Genomic DNA, 12,287 nt, shown 5'->3' with positions numbered 1-12,287 from the left:
GTTTCCAGAATGAAAAAAAAAAAAAAAATCAGTAGCATCTTTTATCTTTCCTTCATAAACATCACTTTACTTTAGAGGGAGCCCAAAACCTTGTTAGGACTCCAGATACCCTAACAGACATTAACTGCCCCATCATGAAGGACTGAAGGGGACAAGGTCAAAGCTGGATTCTGGAAGGAGCTTATGGATCTCCCTGAAGCATAAGCCCACCTATCTCTGCCACATCGCTCTCAAAACAGAAAAAAAACACAAGTGAGTGAAATTCTGGAACATTACCTCTAAAAATCATACTAGCTTCCTCCAAGATGGATGAGTTACTTGACACCTCCATCTCCAAGGCACTTTTGCCTGCAGCAGTAATATCTGTATACTGATAACACAAGCTTCAGCTTTAGAGAACTTGTTTCTGCCCCTGAACCCACTCAGCTCTTTCACACATCTATAGCTTGCTTGCCCAGCTTTTCCAGGGTGCTATTCTCATAACCCAGTCAAATAAAATCAGAAACGTCTTTGAAAGGTAAGCAACATACTCCTAACCAGTTTTCACCAAAGGCGAATAGGTTTGGCTTTACAGAAAAACTGCTAAACTATTCAACCATCTGTCAAAGTAGATTATTTTCATTCAGATCATTTTCCCACTGTTGAAAAAGTCAAACCAACAACCAATAGCCTTGAACACCACAATCCCTGTAAAATCACCCAGTTTTCTGAGCTTCCCTCCTGAAACAACCACCTAGATTCTCTCTAACATCAGCCCAGCTTACATACCCCATCCCAGCACCTTGATCTTCATCCAACCCAAGCCAATCTATGATTCTATGATCTTGCAGAAAGGCAACTACTACACTAAGAGAAGCATTTTCTTTACTCCAAATTAGCACACAAGAAACTCTATTACCTCAACAGCTGGTGTAACTACAGGCCAAAAATTATCCTTGCACTTCAGGAGATATCACATGTTCTTCATCCAAACCATCTTACAACAAACCATTCTTCAACAACATGGCTTTGTAAGGTAGGGATACATACTGAAGTTCCCAAGAACCCTGATGGAACTTGATGGCCCTGACCATGCTCACCTGGGAGCCTCTAGCCCTGGCTGTGTCCCCAGGACAATATTTAAGTTCAGGCTGGGAACTCTTTCTAATTTTCTAAGCCACAACTACATTTTTCTCCAGTAACACCTCTTGCTTTTCTTGATTACCTGTTTGATTTCCCTGAGTTATTTTCCCATTCTGGTATTCAGTGAGGTGCTAGTAAAGTCTGTCTATTCTGTCTTCCTTCCTACCCTGCTGTGGGGCTATGCTTTACTGGTGAGACATTTGTTTTGTGGCTGTCTCAGCTCCCAGCTTGCTCTTCACTGTGAAGTAACCTCACTCTTACTTTTGACCATGTTCTTGTTGTTTGTTATGTTACCCCATGTTTTGGGGGGTTGTGAGTCCAGGGATTGTTCATTCACATAGGAGTGAGACAGAGACAAGAAAGCTGGTAGATGAGCTTTCAGTGTTTGAATTAGTCTATTGTAGATCAATTTGGATGTGAATTGAGGTCTCTAGCAGCCTCCCTTCCCAAACTTGTTGCTTCACATGCTCTGATTATGAAGCTTGTGCAGCTAGCTTCCACCTTATAGATGAGGCAGGGGTTCTAGAGGGGAGATGTAGCAATTCTTAGCTGTGGCTGTTGCGGTGGTTCTCCACGCACTGTGCTTAAAGGGGACTCTGAAAAGTCCCTTCCCCAGATAGCCACGTAATGCCAGTTCTTCATGTGACTCCATAATTTATAGGTCTGTTGAATTACCCAATGCCAGAAATCTGCCACTGCTTTCTCACATAACAAAAGGCATAGTGTTTCATGGACTGGTGCTGAACTGAACTGAGAGCTTTGCCTATTGAGTGCCAGATGATAAAAAGTTAGGTGCAATCTGCAAATACTGTGAGGTATCCCACTTAGCTGGCAGCGAAGTTATCCAAGGCTGCAGATCAGAACAGAAATGTGCTGTGAATAGGGGCATAGGGGAATTGGCTTATCATTTGATTGTAACACATATTTCTGGAAGATGTCAGTCAAAGAAAATACTGCTGTGTTGTTTTTCATTATTACTTTAATTGGAAAAGGTTGAGATGTAGAGCTGCCTGCTCCCACACATGAAGAACAAAGACTTAAGAAAAAGAAGGGGGGCTTAAAAAATGGGAAAAACAGAAGAATGTAAAAATTGAGCTTACATCAATATTTTAAAGTATGGAAAAAGGTAGTAAAGCAAATACTAGTTTTCTTCATTACATTCCTGGTGGTTTATGACTGTTAAGTTTCAGTTAATTAACATACCTAAGCAACGATGTAATGTAAATACATTGTTAGTCTTTTAAGTAACATGTTGAAATTACAAACAAGAAAGTTGCTAATATTTGTGTAGCTAGGTTTATTTTATCCAAACCATGTACGTAGTTATTATATCCTTGTACCTTGAGAGCAGTGAATTCTCATATATCTACTGACTAATTCTGAGTGGCATGGGAGGATTAATTTTCTGGCAGTGGCAATTTGGAACACCAAATTTATTAGGTAATCTCAGTGCTAACATTTCTCCTACCCTTTACCCCACAATAATTAATTGCAATGCTAACTTGACCTAATAGCACAATTGCAAATGCTAGTCGGGATATTCCACAGATTTTTCTTCCAGGACTCAAATACTTGTGGTTTTCTTCAGAATGTCCTGGAACAAACATTTGTGGCATGTCTAGACCAGCACTTAGTGCTGAATTCAGTTAACTCAAGTTAATTGGTAATCAATTAACTGGAGGAAAAATAGGACCAAAACCTCTACTCTTGACATATTCAAATCCAACAGGCAAAAAGAACTGGGAAAAAAAAAAAAAAAAAAAAAAAAACCTGCAGGCTGACTGCATGATCCTCTTATTTTCTGTTTAAGATAGATTGAAAAACATTAGCATTTGAAAGTCAGCAGGAAAAAAATTTGTACAGAAGCCCTGTATCTATCTGTGGATGCAGTGTGTGTCTGAAGAGTAACTGCCTCCACTTACAATGATCTCCAGAGTATATAACCAAAGCTTTTGTAGAACCAGTTTGCAAGCTATGAAGGAAGCAGAGCAGCAGAGATGCTCAGTGGAGATGCAGCTGTGTGCAAATGCACATTGTGGTGGCTGGAGCTTCATGCTGAGGGCAGCATATGTCATCCTGTTCAAAAGCCTCTTCCCCTGCTATGTGGCATGAGGGTGACTGCAGCATCAGTCATTACAGAGGGTGCACCACGGGCAGTCAGGTGGCTGCTGTTGGACCTGAATAGTTGCAAACAAAGCTCAAAGTTCTTCCTGGCAATAGCTCCTGACGCTTGTGCTGTCAGTGGTTATTCAGGCAAAACATTCTCCAGAATGTGAGGTCTCTGGCCATGTTCCCCTGAGAACGTTGGCTGGGCAAGTAGTGCATTTATTACAGCAACAGCCATTGCATTTTCTTTTAAAATACCACTTTTCTGCCCAGGATCCAGTTGGATGTTCCTTCACATGTCCTATAGCTTCTGTGACAGATACACAGTGCTAGCTTTCTGATCTGGAAATGATCGTACTTCAGTAGTATTTTTGTTTATGCTTACAAAGCCTGCCAAGAACCTCAATCTTTATTTCATCTCTTTAAAAATGAGGCAGTCTAATTCTCTTGCTACCTGTTGTGAGGGCTGTGTTCACATAAACTGTAGCAGTGCAGTTTACATGGTATATACACAAATGTAATGTCACTGCAGACCCACTGACAGCAGGTTTTTTTTTAAGATTAAACTGGTCCTTTCAACACAAGTGGAATAATCACACTGCTGTGAATCTCCTCAATAATGCTACAGCTGCTTACACAAGGACCTACTCATGCTGCTGCAATTAATTTGTTTCAAAAACAGTCACATGCAAACATCCATTTACATAATAATTGAATCTCTAGAATATTCCATCTGAAATACTACCCAATGTATTCTAATCACTAAAATCTGTTCTCCAACCGCTTGGCAGGGTATTAAATCAAATCGGTGTTTACAAAGAGAGACAAAGAGCCATACCCAGCATTCAGAAGCTCTGTGGGTTTGCGCATTTGAGCTATGTGCCACAGGTACAATTTTATTATTTGATAGCCAAAATGAGATTCAGCCTCTGATAGTGAGTGGAGCTCAGCCTGTGTTTGTTCTTCATTGGCAAACTTCCTCTGGGCATCAGTGAAGGGGGCTATGGTATAACACAGTGGTTTCTCATGCATCACCCATCTGCCAAACCTCATGTTATTATTTTGTTAATGCATTCAGCTTTGTTTTTTCTCTCTGCATGAAGAGAGCTAGGGCTGCCTTGATGCTCATTTCCAGACCCTCAGGAACCTTCACCTACTTTTCAATCATCTGCAATAAGAGTTTCTAACAGCCAAGGCCATCAAAGCCTGAGATTAAGCTCCTAGAACTATATTTAGGCATTTCAACAGGTGGCCTGAAGTATGAAAGTGCTCAGCCTGCAAGCTGCTGCTTAGCTACTTAAACACTGAAATCCACTGACCAGCTGAGAGGTCAGGCCTGAGAAATACCCAAATGTGTGCTAAGTGTCTGAATGTGTTAATGGGAACATGGAATAAAGTCTTTTTCTTCAGGTTTTTTTTTTTTTTCCTCTTTCTGCTTTTAAATTACAGTTTTTCCTAGGTAAGGTTTATTCTCTCTATTGTCATAGAAAAGCTGTTGTCTGATATCCCTGATGTTCTGTCTTAACTCACGCAAAGGTCAATTAAGTTCAGCAGCCAGAGTTCACGTTTAATGAAGAGACAGCAGCTAATTTCACCATCTCATTTAAAAATAGATGCTAAAATTCAGTGACGATTGCCTGTTAGTTAGTTTCATAAGCAAAAGATAAACAATACCGTATTCTCCCTTTGTGCAAAATAGTACCGCCATATGGACCGCTGCTCAATTTCCAGACAGGTTCTGAAGTCTGAGCATCTACTTTGCAAAAAACACATCTGATAAAAAAGAACACCTTGATCTTTCTAAGAAGGTCACATGTGGTGTGATAGATATTCCATTTAGCACTGATATCTGTATGAAATGTTTCAGTGTTGATGGAATGTTATGTTTTAATGACTTAAATGTTCTTTAAAAAAACAGAAAACATTATTGCAGAATTCCTGGGTGTTTGAATGCATCTGATTTTAACTGTAAAATGTTTTGCTTGTGAATGTTACTTCTAAAATTGCTTTTTGATACATAATACAGCTGTTGAAAATTTAGTGATCTTCTGGTATGTGTCAATTTAAGTCATTATACCTCGCAGACAGCTTGTAACTCCTAGACAAAAGCTAAATACTGCTTTATCCAAAGTTCTTAGATGTGGCCATTGCTTGGATCAGAAACTCCCTTGTTTGGTCTAGAGGCAGACTTCAATGTGGACGGATCCAGTGCACAATCATGCTGCCCAGATTCTGAAATTTCATGAACATCTGACTTCGCCTGTAGTGAATAATTAAATAAATGAGCCTAATGTTCCCTGCCTGTGTTGATTTTGGCTCATTAATTGTGTGTGCGATCCTATGACCTGTACTTCATGCTCCACATTCACTGCACAGAGCAATCCACTCCCCAGCACCGTGTTGCTGCTCCCCAGGAATGGGCAGCTTTGTTCTCTGCCTCTGATCAAACATAGCAGTTCACTGTTAGTAGTTTAACTCTCCTCAGCAAGCAGGATCAGGATTAGACCTTCTGTTTATAAGACTAGGTTTAAAGCAAGTTTTTCTTCTCAGCTTAGTCCAGATTAATAAGAGATTGGAATTTTGTGTCATTCTTTATTAACTATAAAGCCTGTTAGGACATATTTCTCGCTGTGTGATTTCACAGATGCTACAAAGATGCTCTGATCATCAACCTGGATATAAGGATTTTATATTTAAGTGTAATAAATTAATTAATAATTATATTATTAATATATTATATATATTAATATATATTAAGTATTAATATATATTAATTATATATATTAATATTAATATAAATTAATATAAATAATATATATTAATATATAATTAATATATTAATATTAATTAATAGTTAATATAAACTGTTTTAGTATGATATATCTATTTTATCATTTTAAAATTCAGTTGACACTTTGACTCCATTTTAAGAATTATCAGTTGCATTTAACCCACAGCGTGTAAGGCAAGCATAGGAACTTATTGGTGATAAAACATAATTACTTGTGTCAGAATAAAAATTTATATCCATACATTGATATTACTATTGTTGCTGCTGCACTGCTCTAAAGTGAACATTAAAGCTGTTCTGTGCTTCACTTGAGCTTTCTAACAGCGTAACCCTTACCAGAATTTCACAAATGATAGATTTTTTTTCTTTTGGTGTTGAATTCTGGTGTCGTGAAATCTGACTGCAAATTTCTATTGGGCACAAGGCTGAGATTGTGCTGTAAAAAATGAAAGCAAATCTGTTACCTTTTTAACACCATAGAATCATATTCCAAGCTTTTTATTTTCCAGTCATGCTTGAGTTTGGAAGGAGTAAGACCACATTAAGGAAAGTACTCCAAACTAGATTTGACTAAAACCCAAAAGATGGACTAATCAGAATACAACAGAACAGTGGATAATGTTGTGGGTATGAATGGCAGTCCCACCACTGAGATGAAAACAAGCTGTGTATCACTAGGGGTTTATCTGTTCTACTGCCTGTCATGATTTTTGTGGGACTGGTCCTTCACAGATTTTAACTGTTGCTGCAGTGTTTGTTACATAGTCAGTTCACATTATGATGAGGACAGAAAGAAGGGAAAGATGCCTGTGATATCTCAAGGAAATTTTCAAAGAAGATGCACAGATTCAGTCTAGTTCAAAGAGCTAAGAAGCACAGTCAGTAACTCTGCTCTCTGAATTGATGAATACCAACAGTTTCTTATCAGCCATCCTACCTGCTCAGCCCTGCTTTCCTCTCTGCCAACACACTAATTTACATTAAACCTGTATATGGTGCAAAGTGTCATATTTCATTATCTGGGTAAGTCCTGGGATGGGCAGAGTGCAGCAGAATACAGTGCTGGAGGAGTGGGAATGCAAGGGCAGCCCTCACTATTAATGCAGAGCTGGGAACAAGCAGCTTTGGGCTGAGTCTATCTGCCAAACTCATAAATTCTGCTGGGAACTAGGAATTTCCCCCTCTTTCTCTAGATCCCAGCTGAGCTTCAGTGCTCTGTGTTTCTCTCTAACAGGAAAGCTGTCTGCTCTCCTCTGCCATCTGTGCACCATCCATATTCTTATATGTGACTTACTGTAGCTGCAGCCTCATTAACTTTCAATACTTGCAGCCTAACACAACTTAATGTGGGGGCTTGAAAGGAGAGGTAGGGCACAGTCAAGTTCTGAATCTTGATTAAATGGTTTAGTAGGAGCTGCCCAATCTGTTTGAACATGGAAGTCTCGAGCAAAAATTCCCTTTGCTACTTATCTCAGGAGAGATCTACAGGTTATTTACCCTGTTTCAACAGCATTCAGCAGGTTAAGGGGGAAAAACCAAACCTGAAAGCTTTCCTACAGATAACACTGGGGAGCACCTTTGTACAGTGAAACAATAGCTAGCATAGGGCAGTATTCTCATTTCTGATGGAAATGAGATCATTCAGTCAGGGGACACTTACAATATTAATGGTATGTAACTTCACAAAATATCTTGTAACCTTCCAATAAGTATTTTTTAACGATGAAGATAAAAGGTCCCTTATCTTCCTAAATTAGAAAGGAGGAAACGTGTCACAGTACAGATTTTGACGCCTTCTGACTTGCAGTTCTAGCAGTTTGTATTGGTATCCAGAAGTTTAGGATTACCACAAACTAAAGAAACAGCTCTTTCAGGAAGATTCCTTGACCTTACTAAAAAATTCTGCAACTGTATTACTTTCCAACATGAAGTGTTCCATCCACATGAAGTGCTCAAGTGGGTTTGATTTTGCTATCACTCCTGCTTATTAAGAGATCAGTTTTTGGTAGCACTGATGCTACAGGCATCGCACCTGCATTTAGTTCAGGCCCTGTGTACTTCACTGGGATAAAAAAAAAAAAAAACCACAACCTCTCCCATTAAAAAAAAAAAAAAAAGTGGCTCCAAGTTTGGACCCAGAGTTTATAAAAATCTTTCTAGAGCCTCTGAGAAAGATGATGTTTGACCTCATTTGCCCTAGGGAAGAACTGCAGTGAGCTCTTGGAGAAAAGCCTAGTTGCTGGGACCAGCTTGCACTACAGACCCATCTGAAAACACTGTTGGAGACATGAAGTCCTTTAACCCTCTCTACCTTGCACAGTGCAAGGAGAAAGACAAGCAACCTCTCTGCAGGGTTCCTGCACATTTCTGTTTACCATTTAGTGGAAGTCCAAATAACTAGGCTGAAAGGTAAAACCAGAAGGCAAACTCCTTAGTGGCTGGTGTCAAGTGGCACAGGTCCAGGGATGAAGCCTGGAAATTCAAACCAGTAGAACAGGTTTCTGCCCTGCTGGAGTACCTGGGGATGCCTTCCTGTTTCTTCAAGGAAAGAGGAATTTTCTGAGCTGAATGCAAGAAATGTAAGCAACAGCCTCAACAGATTTTAAAATAGCAGAACAGAAAAAGCTCACTGGTCCAAAGGCAACAGGATTCTTGCCCCATTTAGCTCTCAAGCAGTAGGTGTTAACCAAGAATACCAATAAGAAAGTTTTTGCAAGTCATGAAAAGCCTGTATTCAAAATGGCAACCTGAATCTCAAGAGAGATGTTTAATTATTCCCATAAGCATGGGATGTGAATGAACTCCCCATTTGCCTGTGCATACAAATATTTAAGATAAAGTTCTCGTGCACATTGACTTACACAAGTGACATGAGTTAAGACTCATCTTTCTGACAAGTTCCCAGATGGGAACCTTAAAATACTCTGTGTAGCTGTGATACATTGGAAGAGCCATCAAGCATCTGGTACACTTTCTTATTAGGTTCTATATTAGCTTGCCAATTCTGGGAAAATATTTTACTATGAAGAGTTAGATGGGAGTTCACCTCTGTGTACATTAGGAACATGAAAGGCAAGAAATTCATAAATAAAAATAATTGGATAAATAAATATAGGGATGAAAACTAATACAGAAAACATTACAGTAGCTTTATGAAGTTTATTTTTACTCTTACTATTTTCTAATTCTCATTCCACTATCAAAAGCATGACTCAAAAAGCATATTCAGAAATAAATAATAGAGGACTATAAAACTTCCATACGAAGAGAGGAAGGATACTGGACATGTTCCTATCACAGAGGAAGAGAATAAAAATGAAGATGACAGAGCTACTTAGAACAGTGAATGCTGTGAAAAGGAATGTTGAGTGTTAATATCTACATAGCAGCCTTGTAATACAAGTTCTCAAAAAAACCCTGAAAATAGGAATTACAAATGAAAGGAAATACTTTAAAATGAATATTTACTCTGTTGAATCCATTGCTATGAGATGGTCATGAGGTCAGGTACAGGTCAGCATTCAAGAAAGGAGTGAGCATTAACAATGAGAAGAGCAATAAGAAGAATATCTGAGCTCAGAAACACGTATTAAAGAAGAAAATGTACAACTAATGAAGTATTGACTAAAATAGTATGGAGTATAAAAAGTATCCTGCTAAAGAACAATTACCCTAGAAACTTTACATACAAATTACCTTGCAATTTCTTATGGTGAAGTCTCTTGATCTTCACTCTGGGACAGCTAATATGGATTACTAGCCAATAATCTTCTGATTTAACTGTCCTCCCATACTGTTTATAACCTTTACAAAATTAGCAACAAGAAATTTTGTATCAAGGATGTTTATATCAGCATAGGACTTTTTACATGGAGATAAATAATTCTGGATTATCTAAAGTCAATTTACATGTTTATATAAACTGACATGAACACTCCCCCCATTTCCTCAAACTACAAATATTTATTCTTGGTCAAAGCTTGAAATACACTTGTTGGATGTGTACACCCTGACTGGGGAAAACACATTTTAAGTAATATGGTAATTACTTGCTAACTGACAAAGTGCAAAAGCCTGACCATGAAGACTAGTTTTAAATCCCATAGAAGCTCATCTGGTCAACACAATGACTGATAAACTATCAAGCACGCTTCCAAGCCTTCATCCTCTTTTCCTATAAGCACTTCTACTGCAAAGCATGCTTACTATAACCTTCATATTTTTCTTGATCCATTTGTGTAGAGAAAGTGGATACCCATCATAAAATAGGAGGGTATCTTTTTCTCCTCCAAGGTTTATTTCATGGAAGTTACCAAAATAAAACTCAGCACCATATTAGTTATGAGTTATAAAGAGATGCGATAGTAAGTACTTACTCAGTGGACTAGTGTTGATTAGATACAAGTTAGAGCAAATTTCAGACACTTGGATTTCGAAACAAAGCTTTTCTCTGAAGGTCTCAGGAGGCTATTTTTTAATATTATAACATAATAAAAATTAAGTATTAACAGTCTTTCAGAAGTTCTCAGTTATATTCCCATGGTAGCAAATAGCTGTCACATTCATTGCTGTTGAACATCCTTCTTGCTTGTGCCCAGAGTGATGAAATAAACATGTAAATAAAACTAGGAGGAAAAACCCACAAAATGTCTACAGAATTTCTGTAAGCATGTTATTTTATTCCCACTTTTTTGTTAGTCCTTTAATAAAAGAAACTTTCTGTACACATGTGTGAAACACAAGCTTTCTTAACTTAGAACAAAATTCTTTTAAAGAAAAGGAAAGTGGCATAGACCCCATCTGAAAATACAGTTTCTTTATAATGTAAGACCACATACACCAATAGATACAGTCGTTGACGGAGCCTTCCCATTTTCCAAGAAAGACTGATTAGCTAAATTTTATGGTAATGGTATCTTACCAGTACAAGATCTTATCCTTGAGAAAAGTCAATGTGAATTTACATAATAACTCAAAAGTGAAAGAATAAGAAGCTTCTTCAAACCATTTTCACAGCTTTTATGTTCCTTGGTTGGTTTGTATCATTTTGTTTGTTTTTGTCTCATCTTTAATTTTCCTACTTCAAACTCCCTTTTAAAATGGATAAGTGGGATAATCTTTGTCCTACTAAAATGTAACTTCTACCTTTCACTGTTGAGCCAAAAAGTCATTTCTAATAGTGCTTTCAGCTGATAGTGCTGTGCAATGAGAAAATAAGGTTGTGGGTTTTGTTTGTTTGTTTTGTATTTGTTTTGGGTACATACAGAATTTACCTAATCAAGATAGACAACTGGTTCATCAGTCTCCTCTTTCTTCTGGAAGTAGACTCTACATCATACCCTCTCCAAGTTCTGCAAACTCCTGTAACCACTCTGCAGTTACACTTTAGCAGACAGCATGTGTCATAGAAAGATACAAAAAATGAAGAAAGGCTTGTTCTGTGCACAACTTTCCCTAAATTGAACTTCTCAAAATGGAATAAACAGCTTTTCAACTTAGAAAAAATGTATTTGTATATTTTCAAGAAGTTCAAAGTGAAGAAACACTTATAGCCAATTCTTTCAGCTATGTTCTTCCATTGTGGAACCAGCTTTTGTTCTTGGTTTTATGTGCAGTCAATTCAGTGACTATCTGAGAAGCAGCAATCTTCATAGATTCCACTCTACTCCCCAGTAGGTTTTCTTTTCAGAACTTCAGCATCTTAATTCAGTAATCCTTCTACCTAAGCATAATCTGCAGGACTTGATGTCCTCCTGTGACCCTCACCATGCTGTTCAAGCTATGCAACCTCATCTTCAACAGCTACTTACAGAAAAGTAAGTCTTAATCTTTTGAGGAAGGATAATTGAAAATGGACAGGAAATCTATAGAGAACACTGCATAGTAATGAAAGAGGAGGACTTGAGCTATAGCTTGAGTTAATTGTCTGATTTTAATAGCCATCATTCAAAAATACCATATGGTTCCGGCCCTGTTGCATCACAAATATTGAAAGATCCTGCAAACCCAAATAGGTCTTTGGGCTTCCTTGCTTGCCACCATTGTGTCTCATCTACATCCTAAAGACATCTTTGTGTTACAGTTGATGTTTCAGCTGGAGAGATCACCATGATGAAAATAGAAAAAGAAACAAACATGGAAGGAATACTCACCTTTATCCAAAGATCTAGGTTCATAGGAAAGACCCCACAGAGAAGGAATCTCCAGAAAGAGATCCTGGCCTAGGTTCTAGGTTCTAGGTTCAGGCCTAAGGAGTCAGTCCTTAAAT

This window comes from Lagopus muta, chromosome 3 (genome assembly GCF_023343835.1).
Source record: "Lagopus muta isolate bLagMut1 chromosome 3, bLagMut1 primary, whole genome shotgun sequence".
Classification (NCBI taxonomy): Eukaryota; Metazoa; Chordata; class Aves; order Galliformes; family Phasianidae; genus Lagopus; species Lagopus muta.
This window is presented reverse-complemented; position numbering follows the sequence as displayed.